The sequence below is a fragment of the Panthera tigris genome, chromosome C2, assembly GCF_018350195.1.
Source record: "Panthera tigris isolate Pti1 chromosome C2, P.tigris_Pti1_mat1.1, whole genome shotgun sequence".
Taxonomy (NCBI): Eukaryota; Metazoa; Chordata; class Mammalia; order Carnivora; family Felidae; genus Panthera; species Panthera tigris.
In genome coordinates, this window is record NC_056668.1 from 147,152,047 (window position 1) to 147,166,571 (window position 14,525).

General features: G+C 44.5%; 1 protein-coding gene across 2 annotated transcripts in view; it reads right to left on the reverse strand.

The window, feature by feature from the left end:
- The window catches only part of GASK1A (golgi associated kinase 1A), a 56,706-nt gene that overhangs the window by 23,741 nt on the left and 18,440 nt on the right, over window positions 1-14,525 (reverse strand). Inside the window, exon 1 of one of the 2 annotated variants that reach the window (XM_007075077.3) lies at window positions 13,060-13,174. The exons of the other annotated variant lie outside the window; for it this stretch is intronic. The gene's annotated coding sequence lies outside the window, so the exon portion shown is untranslated. Of the gene's footprint in view, window positions 1-13,059; window positions 13,175-14,525 lie in introns of those variants that run through there. 2 annotated transcript variants of the gene reach the window in all.

A 14,525-nucleotide genomic window follows, 5' to 3' on the forward strand; every position in this document is an offset into this window, starting at 1 on the left:
ATATACACACAAGTGAGATGCCTGGATTGTCTGATAGTTCCATTTTTTTTTTGGCTTTTTGAGGAGCCTCCATTCTGTTCTCCACAGTGGTTGCGCCAATTTACAATCCCATCACCAGTGCAGAAGGGTTCCCTCTTCTCCACATCCTCCCAGCATTTGTTATCTCTTGTCTTTTTGACAAGAGCCATTCTGACAGGTGTGAGGTGATCTTTTGTTTTCTTTGAGGTCCAATGATGTAACTAGAATATATCTTGGTGTTGACTTTCCTGGGTCCGTTTTTCTTGGTGTGATACACTTTGTTAGAAAAGGTAGATTTAAATAGTTTTTTTCATCAAAGTTTTCTTAGACTAAGTTTGAAGTATGATTTCCATTCCACTATTTTATTTTATTTTATTTTTTTTGCCAGGCTCTTTAATTACATATATGTTGGATCTCCGTTGTCTGTCTTGTGGATCCTTCCATCTTTTCTCTCTAATCCTTTCTAACTATTTTCATTTCAGTTTGTTCATGTTTCTCATGTCTATATTCTGTCTGGCTTATTATGTTTTCTCCTCGGGTACTTTCTCTCTTTTTTTTTAATGTTTTTATTTATTTTTGAAGGAGAGAGAGAGAGAGAGAGACAGAGCACGAGCAGGGGAGGAGCAGAGAGAGAGGGAGACACAGAATCCGAAGCAGGCTCCAGGCTCTGAGGTGTCAGCACAGAGCCTGATGCGGGGCTCGAACTCACGAACCACGAGACCATGACCTGAGCCGAAGTCGGACGCCCAACCGACTGAGCCACCCAGGCGCCCCTTCCTTGAGTACTTTCTAATTTCTACTTTATTCCAGTTAATTTCTAGTTTTCCCCATTTCTTCCCAGATCACATTTCACCTCTTCCTGCTATCTTACCATTTTTTTCTTGAGTTCTTGCATTTCTCTTTTGTAGTGTTCCTTCAGAGAGGATTTTTTTTTTTCATTGAGCTTTACAAATTCATAGTGAAGCGATTGCTAGAAATTTTCACCTGTTTCAGGGTGACTGACCTTCATCTGTTCATAAACTTTGCTGTTCATCGTTTCCTTTTTTTCCTTACAGTGTCTCCGTATGGATGCCAAACTCTTCTTGGAAGTTGGATGAGTCCATCGAAAGAGGTTCCTATAGACGGGCCTGAGGTGAATCTGAAATCGCGGCCAGGCTGCTTCCTGCAAATCAGCCTTGTGAGCATGGTTCTTCGTGTGTCCTCTCCTCTGCCTCTCTCATCTTAATGGTCCAGGTGGAACTGCTGGGCAACCACAGTCACCCTCATCTTCACAGCCTCTTTTGCAGACAAGACGAGATAGAGACCTTGCTTCGCAGCTATATTTGTATCGGTGCTTTCTGGGATCTGCCACCCCTGGGCTCTCTCCTCCCCTCTCTCACGTCTCCCAACACCGCTCTGCATGAAATTGACCACTTTTTTACACAGCTCCCAAGGATTCTGGTGTCTCCTGAGTTAGCCTTAAAAGGAATTTTCATTTTGTCTTCCATTCTCTTTGTTGCTTTCAGATGGTTTCCAGGAGACAGTGGCAAGTATGCAGTTTATGCAGCCACGTTCATAGTAACAGGCCTTGGTGGCACATTTTTAAGAAGAAAGGAACATGCCCTAACAGAATGCAGTGACTAGGGCAGGCCACAGAACAATCAACTTTTTCCAATGTCTATGGTCAGGAGCCACAGTACCCAGACAGCTCTGGGAAGTCCAAGAGTTTTGCTCCCTCTGTACGTTTTCACAAGATCTATTCACTAGCTTTGTGGAAACTGAATGCCTCCTGCAGGTATGCTGACCAGTTAGCACCCCCAAGACACCACCCTTAAAGAGTGCCGTGGAACAGGAAGAGAGGTGGCCCAGCTCTCACAGATTTCTAGGAGTCAGAGAGAGGGGAAGGGATCACTAGGTCAACCAGAAGTTCTCTGCTTTATATAATTTACTCACCATCTCCCCCACCTCTAAACATGTCCCTCCTTCAGTTTCCAACCTGCTGAAAGGTAGCACCATCCACCCAGATATCTAAGCCAGAAATGTGGCCCTGATCTCCACTCCACCCTTGCCTCTGCCTCCTATATCCAAGTCCTGCAAATGTTCCCTCCTAAACATCTCTTGAATCAGTTCAGTTCTCAATGGCCACTCTGTCTCCCTAGGCCCAGACACCCTCTTCTTTACTAGGATACTTAATTGGTCTCTCCCTCCAGCTCTGCTCCTCTGCAATCCACTCTCCACACCCTGGGTCACATCCTTCAAAGCCTCTTTGAAGAAGGTCTAAGTGCCTGGAGTGGTTGAGCCACACTGAATGTCTTTCATTTCCTAGACAGTGCCAGACCCTCTCTATCTACACTTTACCCATGCTGTTCCATTGCCTGGAACACTCCTCTCCCTCCATTCTCATTATTTAGGTCTCAGTTCAGACACTACCTCCCTGGGAAGCCTTCCACAGAGGCCTCTCAATGGGCTGGATGCCTTAGCTATGTGCTCCCATAATATGCTGCTCCTCCCTGAGCACACCCTTTCATTCTTTACTATATTTGATCATTTAAAGTCTACTGATCCACACAAGTGAGACATTGGCTCATGTGCTGTTGTGTCTTGGGACTATCACAGTGCCTGCCACACAGGAAGCTCTGTATGAAATGGGCCCTCAGACAAGAGGGGTTTTTAGAGAGGGACAAACACCGTTCCCTGGCCTAGGGCACTGCATGCCTGCTGGTGAGAAGGGCTCCTCCAGTTCTGGGGTTCTTCCCTGCTTGGGGCTCCAGGAGCTTTCTCTCTATGGAAGATGCTTTTGTGCCCCATGTTATGGTCCTCTTGGCCGACTGATGACTGATTGCAGCTGCCCCCTACAGTGGACAATCCCCTTGCACACTGCCAGCTTCCCACCTCAAGTGCCTGATTCACTCTCGATGTTCTTGCCTGCTCTCAGGGAGGCACAGGGGAAGTTAAGGCCTTTGGTGACAACCCTCAGCCCAAATGGGACAAAAGTCAGTGGATAAATGCTCAGTCTCCATCATTCAGAGGGACAATTCTGAGAGGCATTCTTCGTGGTTCCACAGAATGTCTCCAGTGGAAATGAGCCTTTTTTCCATAAAACAAATGATTCTTGTCACCCCCTAAGATGTCTTTATCTGATAATCCTTTTGACGTGAGATTCTAAATTTTGTCCTGATTAGATATATTTTAATTTGGTCTTTATTACTATTTAAAAGACACACACACACACACACACACACACACAATACATGCATAAATAAACACTGTGAAAAACCCAAGTAATATTAAGACAATCAAACAAAATGTGAACATCTTTTCACCTCCCCAGAGGGGAGCCGCAGTCAACAATCTGGATGTACCATCTTCCCAGGTCTGTTTCTTTTCTTTGCATCGAAACGTGCACATATGTCACGGTGTATTAACTTCCTGTGACTGTCATAATCAACATCCACAGACTTGACGGCTTCAAACACAGAAATGTGTTCAGTATCAGTTTCACGAAGCTGAAATCCAGGTGCCAGCAGAGCCATGCTCCCTGTGGAGGCTCTAGGGGAGAACTCGTCCAGCTTCTGGAGGCCGCTGGCATTCTTCAGCCTGACTGATGCGCCATCACTCTGATTTGTGGCCATTGTGCTCCTCCTTTTCTGTGTGTATCAGATCTCTCTTTGCCTCCCTCTTAAAAGAACACATGCGATGTCACTGGGGGCCTGCTTGGATAATAGGCTCCAGGATAGGCTCCCCATCTCAAGATGCTTAACTGAGATATGCAGAGAATCTTTTTTTCCAAATAAGGTAACAGTCACAGGTTCCAGGGATTAAGATATGGATGTCTTTTGGGAGATTATTTTTTCGTCCACCATATGTGATAATTATTTTGAGCATAAGAGAGAAGACTGTTCCACAACTTGCCTGTTGACATAACAATATGTCCTGAAGCTTTTTCTGTATCTGTCTATATAGAGTTACTTAACTTGCTGCATAATAGTTCACAGGGAGAAGATGCCATAATTTCTTTAATCGTTCCTCCACAGGGAGAATATTTAGATCATTCCCAATTTTTATTAGAGCCAAACAGTGCTGCACCGACCACACAGGACATACAGCTCTGGGGAAACTATGAGGATTTCTATAGAGGAGACACCAAGAAATGAAGCCATTGGGTCCCACTTCTTACTGATACTAACTTTTCATCGTGTATCAGTTATTATCTCCTTTAATCCTCATGCAGATGAGGGACATGGGAATCATTTCATTCCTAATTTACAGCTGAGAAAACAGAAAGATCCAGAGTGCTAACATTTGCCCAGGGTCCCACAATTGGCAAGAATACCAATATTTTTAATTAAAACTAAAGAGAGAAATGGGCAGAGAAAAAGAAGTCTGTTTGGTTTTTTTTTCTCTTCTAAAAAGAAAAATATGTTTTCATGTTGGATTCATAATCTGTATTCTTAAACTTTTGGATGCCGCTAGAGAAAAATAAATCATCTTTTAAAAAATGTTTGAAGAAGGCAGACTGTTTTGATCCTCTTTTCGGCCTTACTTGGCTTCCGACAACCTGGGGAAAGTTGGCAATTGTGCGGTTGTGCACAGAGAAAGTTCAAAACGGCCATGAGCAGATGTCCCCACAGGGCCACCCAAGTAAAGCTTTGGGAAAAGAAAAGCAGCTTTGATCAAACTGAAAAAACTTTCTCTGAAGAGAAATATCCAGCTGAATAACAAAGAGTACGGTAGAGAAGGGGAAGGGGAATGAAGCAAGATATACTAGAAAGTCTGCTGATGGGACCCAACCGACAGATGCCCTTGCTACATACTTGCCAGCTGAGCCCGCCCCCAAGCTCCCCATCCAAAACACACACACACCATCTTTTCTGTTCTGCAGTGATGCTGGCGGCCTGGAAGGAGGAATGGTGTGACCTTCACTGTCTATTTCTACAGCTGCTCTATTTCTCCTCCCCTCCGCAAACCTCCATTCCTCACTCTTTATTCCTTGGAGAAGATGCCCGCTGGCCTGGCAGTCATGTCCACTCACAGTTGCAGAGGAAGAGGACTGAAAAAAGGGGGTAGCTAAACAGGAGGATTTGGGGAAAACACAGCTGAGTTCTAAATCAGTTTCTGCCCTTTTGAGCTGTGTGACAATGGGCAAGTTATACAACCTCTCTGCCCTGTTTCCTCAGTCACAAAATGTCAGAGAATGAGATAATTCCTCTCTCCAAGGATGGCCATGAGAAAGAAATGAGTCAAAATATGTAAAGGGCTTTGGTACATTTATTTTTATTTATTTATTTTTTTAACGTTTATTTATTATTGAGAGACAGAGAGAGACACAGCATGAGAGTGGGAGGGGTAGAGAGAGGGGGAGACACAGAATCTGAAGCAGGCTGCAGGCTCCAGCTGTCAGCACAGAGCCCGACGTGGGGCTCGAACTCTCAAACCATGAGATCATGACCTGAGCTGAAGTCGGACACTTAACTGACAGCCACACAGGCGCCCCTGGTACATTTATTTTTTTAATTTATTTTTAAAAAATGTTTATTTATTTATTTTTAAGAGAGAGAGAACACAAGCGGGAAAGGGCAGAGAGAGAGGGAGACATAGAATCTGAAGTAGGCTCTAGGCTCTGAGCTGTCAGCGCAGAGCCTGACGTGGGGCTCAAACCTATGAACGGTGAGATCATGACCTGAGTTGAAGTCAGATGCTCAACCAACTGAGCCACCCAGGTGCCCCAGCTTAGTACATTTAAATGAGTAGTGGGATCGATGTTTCTCCCTCCACTCTCTGAACACCCTTTACCTTTCTGGGATCTGAAAAATATACCCATCCCTTTTCCTGCACTTGGCATATTGTAATGTCAGAGTAAAAAATGGGATATTTGGGAGCACAGTTCAAGGCAGAGGCTGAAAGAGAAACTCTTTCATCATAAAACTACAAATGTAAGTTAAGAGGAGACCACCTTGGCAATGGGAAAGGTCTTGTCCATCCAAAGATATCAAGGATGGAACAGGAAGGAATTGCTTGGCTTAAAAACACGTTGGAAGGGGCACCTGGGTGACTCAGTCAGTTAAGTGTCCAACTTCGGCTAAGGTCATGATCTCACAGTTCATGGGTTCGAGCCCCACATCAGGCTCTGTGCTGACAGCTCAGAGCCTGGACCCTGCTTTGGATTCTGTGTCTCCCTCTCTCTCTGCTCCTCCCCCACTCACTCTCTGTCTCTCTCTCTCTCAAAAATAAATAAACATTAAAAAAAAAAAAAAACATGTTGGAAGGTGAGGAGAGAAAGGGTAGGAGCCAGAAAGGAAATATGTGGAGGGACTAAAAGGAAAAGACTGAGATTTTGACAAGAGTGGGGTTTGGGTTCCACAGCAACTGTGGGAAGGAAAGCCAGGAGAGTAGAAAAGAGCCCAGGCCACTGAAAGCCAGGAGAGTAGAAAAGAACCCAGGCCACAGGAAAGTGCTGTGCTGGGGACAGGAGCCACTCCCAAACTCCCTATCACTGCCTCCATAGAGGGTGGAAGATAGCCCTTCAACATGAAAGGCAGTGATATTGGTGATATTTCTTCACTATTCTTCCTTCCTCCTCACCTTGCCATGGTTTCACTGAAAAGAGAATATACCTCCCCACCCACTGTCTTTGACTTTGGCCACATGACTTGCTTTGCCAGTGGAATATTAGTGGACATCACATATGCCACATCCTAATAGATGCTTCGAATGTGCTTGTGTGGTTTGACCTTCCTCCTTGCAAACTTGTCCTCCAGTATGAGAGGCATAGGCCCCAGATGAACCCCATCCCCCGCCTGGAGCTAAACCAGTCATACCCACTGGGCCTAAACTACACATAGACCTTGAACCAAGCTGTAGGTGTATATCGTAAGCCATTGAGATTGTAAGGTTGTTCACAATGCAGAATTATCACAGCAAAACTTAACTAATACAGATTTTTTGGTGGTTTCTGTTGGGCTCCATGTGTGCCCCTGGTCAGATAACAGCAAGGCAGTTTAGTAATGAAGCGCAGTGCCTTTCCCTTGACTAATAAGGGCGTAGTGCTGTCACTACAGATGGACTCAGGCTGTGATGAAGATAACGACAGTACACCCTGGTCACAAACACATCCCAGGAACAAGTTTATTCCATAAGATGGGCAGATGGCATTGAGGGAGCCTTCTGTGAAATGGAAACCGGAGAGACCTTTTGAGAAGGACTTTTTTGAAGAATTCCAGTACAAACTGGCGGCCTTTGCACAGAGTCAATTTCAGAAACAAGGACACTAGAGGAAAGGACTCAATTACGGTTTGTACTGTAACAGCCAGCAGGAGACTTTTTCTCATTTCTAAAGGGTCACAGAGAAAGGAATGTTCTACTTTGAGAAAATCCTGTCAGGATTTACTTTTGGGCCCTAGCCCTCTCTACCCCAGACCACTTCCCAGAATTCCCTGCTCTGAACCCTGACGTCCCCCTGTGCTTAACAACTGTGATTCCCACCGGCTGCTGCACGGGAACCAACTGACAGAGACAGAGGCAAAGCCATCTTTTCTCAACTCCCAGATGTCAGAAAAGGACGACAAAACCCTGGTCCTCCACTCAACTGCCACGGGTGATGGAATAACATGCTGAGCAGGAGAGGTGGAGAGAAGACAGAGGTCACAGGTTCCTCTCTCCATCAAAACAGATAAAATTACAAAGTATTTGTAAAGTGTTTCTTGGTGGGAGAACAGGCAGAGGGAAGCCATGTGATTGTGTGTGTGTGCATGTGCGTGTGTGTGCACACGCACCCATGCGCACGTTTAATAAAACTCATGTTTGGCCCTGGTTCCGGAATCATTATTAAAGGTGTGAAAGACCCCTCCATTCTGCCCCCCGACCTCTGCTCTCTTCTAAACGAAACGATCCCTACTGGCTGATCACTGATTCATCATCACTCAGGCTCTGAGTTAAGACTGGCAGAGATTTTGAATTTGGAGTTTCTGTTCCATTTTTTAAAGAACAGTTGAATAATTTTCATAACAAAACCATGAGTAGAGTGAAAGGGAATACATAAGCATATTTTCAGAGGGCCGGATTAAAACCACATGTCAGTCCTGTGAGTCATACTGCATGCTAGACCTGGTCAAATTCTGCTTTCCTTGGCTGAACCCAGAGTCAGGCTCCAGGCGGGGGAAACTGATCTGGCATAAGCCTCCGGGGGCAAAGGCGACAGGCACAGCCCATTAGAACTTCTAGGCACACAGCGTCCCTCTCCCAGTAAGATCTGCTAGGTCCTGGGGGCCTGGAGCTCTTTGTACCACTGTGGGCAGAAGCCCAGGTTGCCTGTCTCCTAAGCCACCACCTAGCCAGGCCCCCTTGCTCAGCCTCATTGGAGAGTTGTGATTTTCCTTCCACATCAGCAACTTCAAGGCAAGAAAGCACTTTTGCCCCTGTAATTTTTGGCCCAGCCAATTTCCAGGAAAAAGAAAAAAAAAAAGCAATGATGACTAACATTTATTCAGTGTTCACTGTGTGCCTGAGCCTGTGTGAGGAACTTTACTTCTCTTAACTCATTTAATCTGTATGCCAGTCTTATAAGATAGGTATTAGTATTACTGTCCCATTTTACAGGTGAGGAAAACAAGGCATAGAGAATCAGGGTGACCCAAAGGTCACAGTGCCAGCAAGGACAGCACCAGGACATGAACCCAGGCAGTCTGGCTCCAGAGCCACTGACCTAATCACTGTGCCACCCTGGGAAGAGGCTGCCACCTAAAGCCTCTGCTCCAGCCCGGATCGTAAAAGACTGCCTTTGGGTCCCTGGGGCAGGCCCTGCGTTCGAAGGAGGCTCACCCCTTTGAGACTGCTCAGTTCATCTGTGAAATAAGGCTTGTGTGAGATCAAGGGTAGAGTGCAGCCTTTTCGCAATGGGGAAAATTGAGGGAAAATAAAAACATTTCCAGGCTATGTTTACTTTTCTTTCAAAGTGAAAATAACTTTATCTCATGTCCTACTTCATTAAATAAAAGAATATCAGTGAGAGAATGCCACCATTCGACCCACTCAGATCTGTGCATACTTGAGAGGGAACATCAGAAGCAGTTCTCTAATAATTTCTTATTCTCAGGGCACCTGGGTGGCTCAGTTGGCTAAGTATCTGACTCATGATTTCGGCTCAGGTCATGATCCCAGGGTCATGGAATCGAGCCCTGAGTCGAGCTCTGTGCTGAGGGTGGAGTCTGCTTGGGATTCTCTCTTTCTCTCCCTCTACCCCTGCTTGGCACTCTTTCTCTCTCTCTAAAATAAATGTAAAAATAATAAAAAATTTGTTTTCCTTAAATTAGGTCTATGGCTTAATCTCAAAACCAGACAGGTTCTAAGCCTCCTGCTCCTTCCAGAACCAGGTGGTGCCCACGTTTCTTCCAGCTCAAGCTTTCTTAGGAGTGTAGCTAAGAATACACTTGCGGCGAGCATAAGGGATAGACTTGTTGAGGCACAATGGTGTGCACCTGAAACTAACATAACATTGTATGTCAGCTATATCTCAAGTAAAAAAATAAAAGACTATAGCCAGGAAATTGAGCATATCTGACTTGAGAGGTGAATACAGCAGATTCGATTAATAATAGCCACTCCCCACAGTGTATGTACTAATGTGATGATTTTTACAATTATAGAAATTGTACAGAACGGTAGAGAAAGATTTAGAGAAGGACCTTGCTCAAGGTCACAAAGCCGGTCAGTGGCAGACAGGATTTGAATTTTTCCCAAAACCCACGTACTTTTTCACTCTACCACACAATGATGAAGGAAGCCCTGGGAGATAGAGGTGAGTTTAGGGAGGGGATAAGCATGGCAAAGGAACCTGGGATTTTGTGCCCCTTTCAACAACGCCCTTTGGCTTCACACAGTCTATATTTGCAGCAGTTCGGTGGATGTGAAGTCCAATAAGCCAGCTTAGTCTTGTAAATGGTGGTCTACACAGTGGGTTCTTAAGGACGGAGAAAAGTCCTTCTTAAAAATGAAAATCTCTTTTTATCTCCTCCCACCCTTCCTTAACCTGCCCAGGTAAATGCTCTCCTTGGCACCTTTGAAGAAAAGCATTTTGAACAGGTAAAGGCACCATAGATATTTGACCTTGGGGGGTTTATGGCTGAGATGGGGACTGAAGGTTACTTGGAGGTGACTTGAAGTTCTTGTGAGGCTCGGATTTAAATCTAGTTCGCCCCAGGCAAATGATTCCATGAATGTCTGGCCAGTTCTGCTGCTTAGCTTCCATAACATAACTTCAGGGATGCAATCCCTTGTGATGTGACAGAAACCTCCTGGTTGCATGAATAACAACAGCTTGTGCTTGGGATGGGAATGAAGACCAAATAAGTTGCAACAAGTGATGGTTCTCAGCTAGGAAAAGAACTGAAACGGAGAAGGGCCCCAGAAAACACAACTTACAAAAAAAGTAAAGAGAAGAATGTTAAATTTAGAAATGGCACACATTAGTCCTCGGTGAAGATATGCTAAGCACTAAAAGACCATCTTGGCAAGCCCAGGAAAAAAGGCCTCCGTCACTCATTCTTTCACCCCCAAACACCTCAAGGCCTGCCAAAACTTCTGCCAGCCATGAGGCCGGTAGGAAAACAACAGATTCAGAATCCAGGCTCCCAGAAGTCAAGTAAATTACGGGACCAAAGCAACAGCTGCCTAGTAGATCCTCAAGAATGAAGGAAGGAAGGAAGGAAGGAAGGAAGGAAGGAAGGAAGGAAGGAAGGAATGAATTGCATATATTCAAAAGAGTCACTAACACAGTGGTGGGATTCAATGTACACTAGGGGGGAAATTACCTCCTTTGGACCAGTAGTCTCAAAACCTTTTGATGATAAACACTTACTAGTAAATTTTGAGCACATCCCTCTAATACTTCCCACATTAGTTTACCCAATATTTACAAACTGTAAGCAGGTAGTGCTAAATGAATATGTTCATTGTAAAACATGAACAAGAACTGAAAAATTAGAAAAGGATCAGGTAAAACAAATGTAAACAGAAGTTTTAATATTTTTTATACTGTAATCCAGTGAATTATCTAGTGTATCCCTGAGGCGCATAAGCCCCGCCCTGGAGACCTCTAATGTAGAAATAGTCTGTTTCTTCATTACAAAAAATGACTCTGGCAAGGAATAATCTGAGTTTGACTACGTTTATCTGTTATTTTTCAAAAATGCATACTTACCCCCCAGTGTACTGAAGGTGATTTGAAGGGGATATGGGACCAAATAAAATAAATATTTTCTTGTGTAAATCAGGCGAATCACCAAGATTGAGGTCAACAATCTAGAGACTCTTGTCAGAAATAAATGAATCAGAGAACAGGTACATTTGAATGAGAAAATCAGAGTCTAATGAACACCTATAGTCCTCAAATGTTCAGAAATGAAAATCAGGGGAAACAAGGTCAGGAAACAAGAGATTGGGAATTGCTGGTTTTGACTATTAAGAATATGAGAACTGGGGCGGTTAAGCATCTGACTCTTGATTTCAGTTCAGGTCATGATCTCACCATAGTGAGTTCCAGCCCTGTGTTAGGCTCCACACTGAACATGGAGACTGCTTAACATTCTCTCTCTCTCCCTCTCCCTCTGCCCCACTTCCCCGCTCACGTACTCTTGTCCTCTCTCTCAAAACGAAAATAATGGAAGAACTGAAGAATGAGATTCTGCTATGAGCCAGTGTTTATTCAATTCAGCACTGTCTAATAAGAATATAATGCTAACTGCATATGGAATTTTAAATTTTCTAGTAGCCACATTTTAAAAAGGGGAGGGACACCTGGGTAGCTCAGGCAGTTAAGCCTCCGACTTCATCTCAGGTCATGATCTTCTGGCTGGGCTCATGAGTTTGAGCCCCGCGTCGGGCTCTGTGCTGACACCTCAGAGCCTGGGGCCTGCTTTGGATTCTGTGTCTCCCTCTCTCTGCCCCTGCCCTACTTGCTCTGTCTCTCTCTCTCTCTCTCTCTCTCTCTCAAAAATAAACATTAAAAAAAATTTTTTAATAACTAAATAAAAAGGGGAAAGAGCCAGGTGATATTGACTTTAATAATATTTTTTACTTAGCCAAATACATCCGCAATATTATCATTTCAACATTGTATCAATATAAAATTGAGATGTTTTACATTTTTCGTAATACGTCTTTGAAACCCAATGTGTATTTCACACATACTGCACATCACAGTTCAGACCAGCCACATTTCAATATGTGTCTGGTGGCTACAATCCTGAACAGCACAGATCTGAACTGAGGCATAGATCCTTGGAACCCCAGGAGTCTACAGTGTTAGAGAAATGCTACACTAAAGGATAAACAGCACCGTATCACTTAGATCAACACAACTGTAAATCCAAACACAAAGGCAAGCATACAATTTGTAATAGGGTGGCATTCCAATTTCCAGGAAAGTTAGGTTCTAATAGAGCAAATTAGGCAAAAATTAAGTCTTGATCAAAATTACCCTTGAAAATCCCTTAAGAAGGAAACTAATACACATCAGTTTTTCCTTCAACATTAGAACAGATGTTGAGTGTTTTGTCTCAAGTTGGGAAATTCTTGTAGCACACTCAGCCTTGAGACACACACCAGACCATCTACAGGGGATTCTGGGAGAGGAAAGTTTGAACACAGACCTACCTCGTTCCATTAACATTTGGAAGGAGATTAGCAATAATTAACGCCAGATTTCTAATCAGCAAAGTTGCCAGTAGTAAAAAGAATCCAAAACGGAAAGGAAGGTGTGTGTAACATGAAAAAAACAGGACAGGGAGCTGCATCGAGAGCAGCAGGAAACAATTCAGGTGGGAGAGAGGGTGGCTGAGGGGAGAGGCAGCAGGCCTGATCCCTGTAGCCTCCAGGGTAAGAGGACCCAAGGTGCGGAAGCCTCCCCAGCTCTCAGAAATTCTTTCTCCAAAGCAAGTTTGACTGCCCTCTCTTTGTCACACAAAATTTAAAGCACATGTATGATTGCCCCAAAGGTCCCCAGTGCCCATGGTCTAATTACACCCCCAGAGGCCCACCTGTTCCCACCTTCGCCCCTACCTTCCTCACCTTCTCTAATTTCTCACTGAGGCTCTTGGCAAAAGTAGGTGTTCCTGGAAGTCAGTAGCTATCCACCACCACCAACCCCTCGCCTCCTGCAACTTGAATCTCAGTTCTTCTCTTGTGAAAGGGATCGGGTCGATCAATGTTTCCCCATCTGCAGCTTTGTGTTCATAAATAAATAAACAACCACTGTATCCCTGCCCATATACTTGCTAAGGGCTATGTGAGCCCTCTGAGCGCAGAGCAGTATTTCGTAACATCTGGCTCCTTTTCCTCTGTTCTGGCCTCCTGCCCTGGTCTGGTGGGGCCAAACCCATTTCGGGCTTGATGTGACCGCATGCTGTTTGGATTGAGTTGCATCGAGTGTTAGAAGGAATGATCTCTTATCCTGGACTGTGTATCCCCACCAAGTTCCACCAAGAAGAGACACTGGAAAGGTTCTGCTCCTCTCCTGCGTCATGAAGTACAACTTCTCTCTGCATCTGACCCAGGACAGGCTTTCTGGACTGGTCCCACAATGCCAGAGCTCTGGTCAGACAGAGTTCTGTCAACGTGAATATCCAGTGCTGGGCGTTCCCAACACTGGGGCATCTGGAATGGTGTATCTGGCGGGCAGGGGAGGGGCAGAGGTGGAAAGGGGGATGAAGAGCCAAGGAGAGAGCTCTCCCAGGCAGGAAAATGTAGGCTAAACTCCATTTGTCTCCTGTGACAGGCATCTACTGGGTACCTCTACTGGTGCACCGTGGTGCTGTGGGGTCCAAAAGACTGGAAATTTCCCTGTCTTCAAAAAAAAGTAATATTCAGTTCAGGAAATGGGTCCAGAAGAAGACTTTAAAAAGTAAAACTATGAAACCAAGAGAAAGTAGTCTTCAGTGTCCTCTATGCCCCATTTTGCCCCCCAACTAAACAACTAAAACTAAATTGTCTATAACCCCAGACATCTGTTGGATGATTATACAGTTAATCTCATGGGAGTAGCACTGTAAAACAACAAATGTTAAGAAGGGCAGTGTTTACCAAGTATTAATGTGTTTTTCCTATTTGCATTCCTGAGGACCTGTGTGAAGCTTATCCACTTACCTGGGAGTGTCAGAGCTAGCAGGAAAGCCTCCCTAGCTCTCAGAAATTCATTGTGTTACAGAAGAGATGCAAATGGTCGGACCAAAGTTCACTTTCTGACATGCAAAATAGAATTATGTGGAAATTCATGCACTTGTATGCATAGCTTCTGTCTTGAGAGATTTCCTAGGCTCCTTCACCTCCCTCTTTAGCATCAAAGGCCAAACCTGGAGAATCTAGTTGATTTGGCCCAGGGGCCACCAGTTTGAAACCCCTGGATTATACAAGCTCTAAATTATTTCCACTTCTGAGATTCTGCAGCTCCCTGTATTTCCACAGACCCGAAAAGGAACTTAATTAAAGAGCTATAATCCTAACTCTGGAAGTAGTAGAACACAGCATTTATTTGTTAA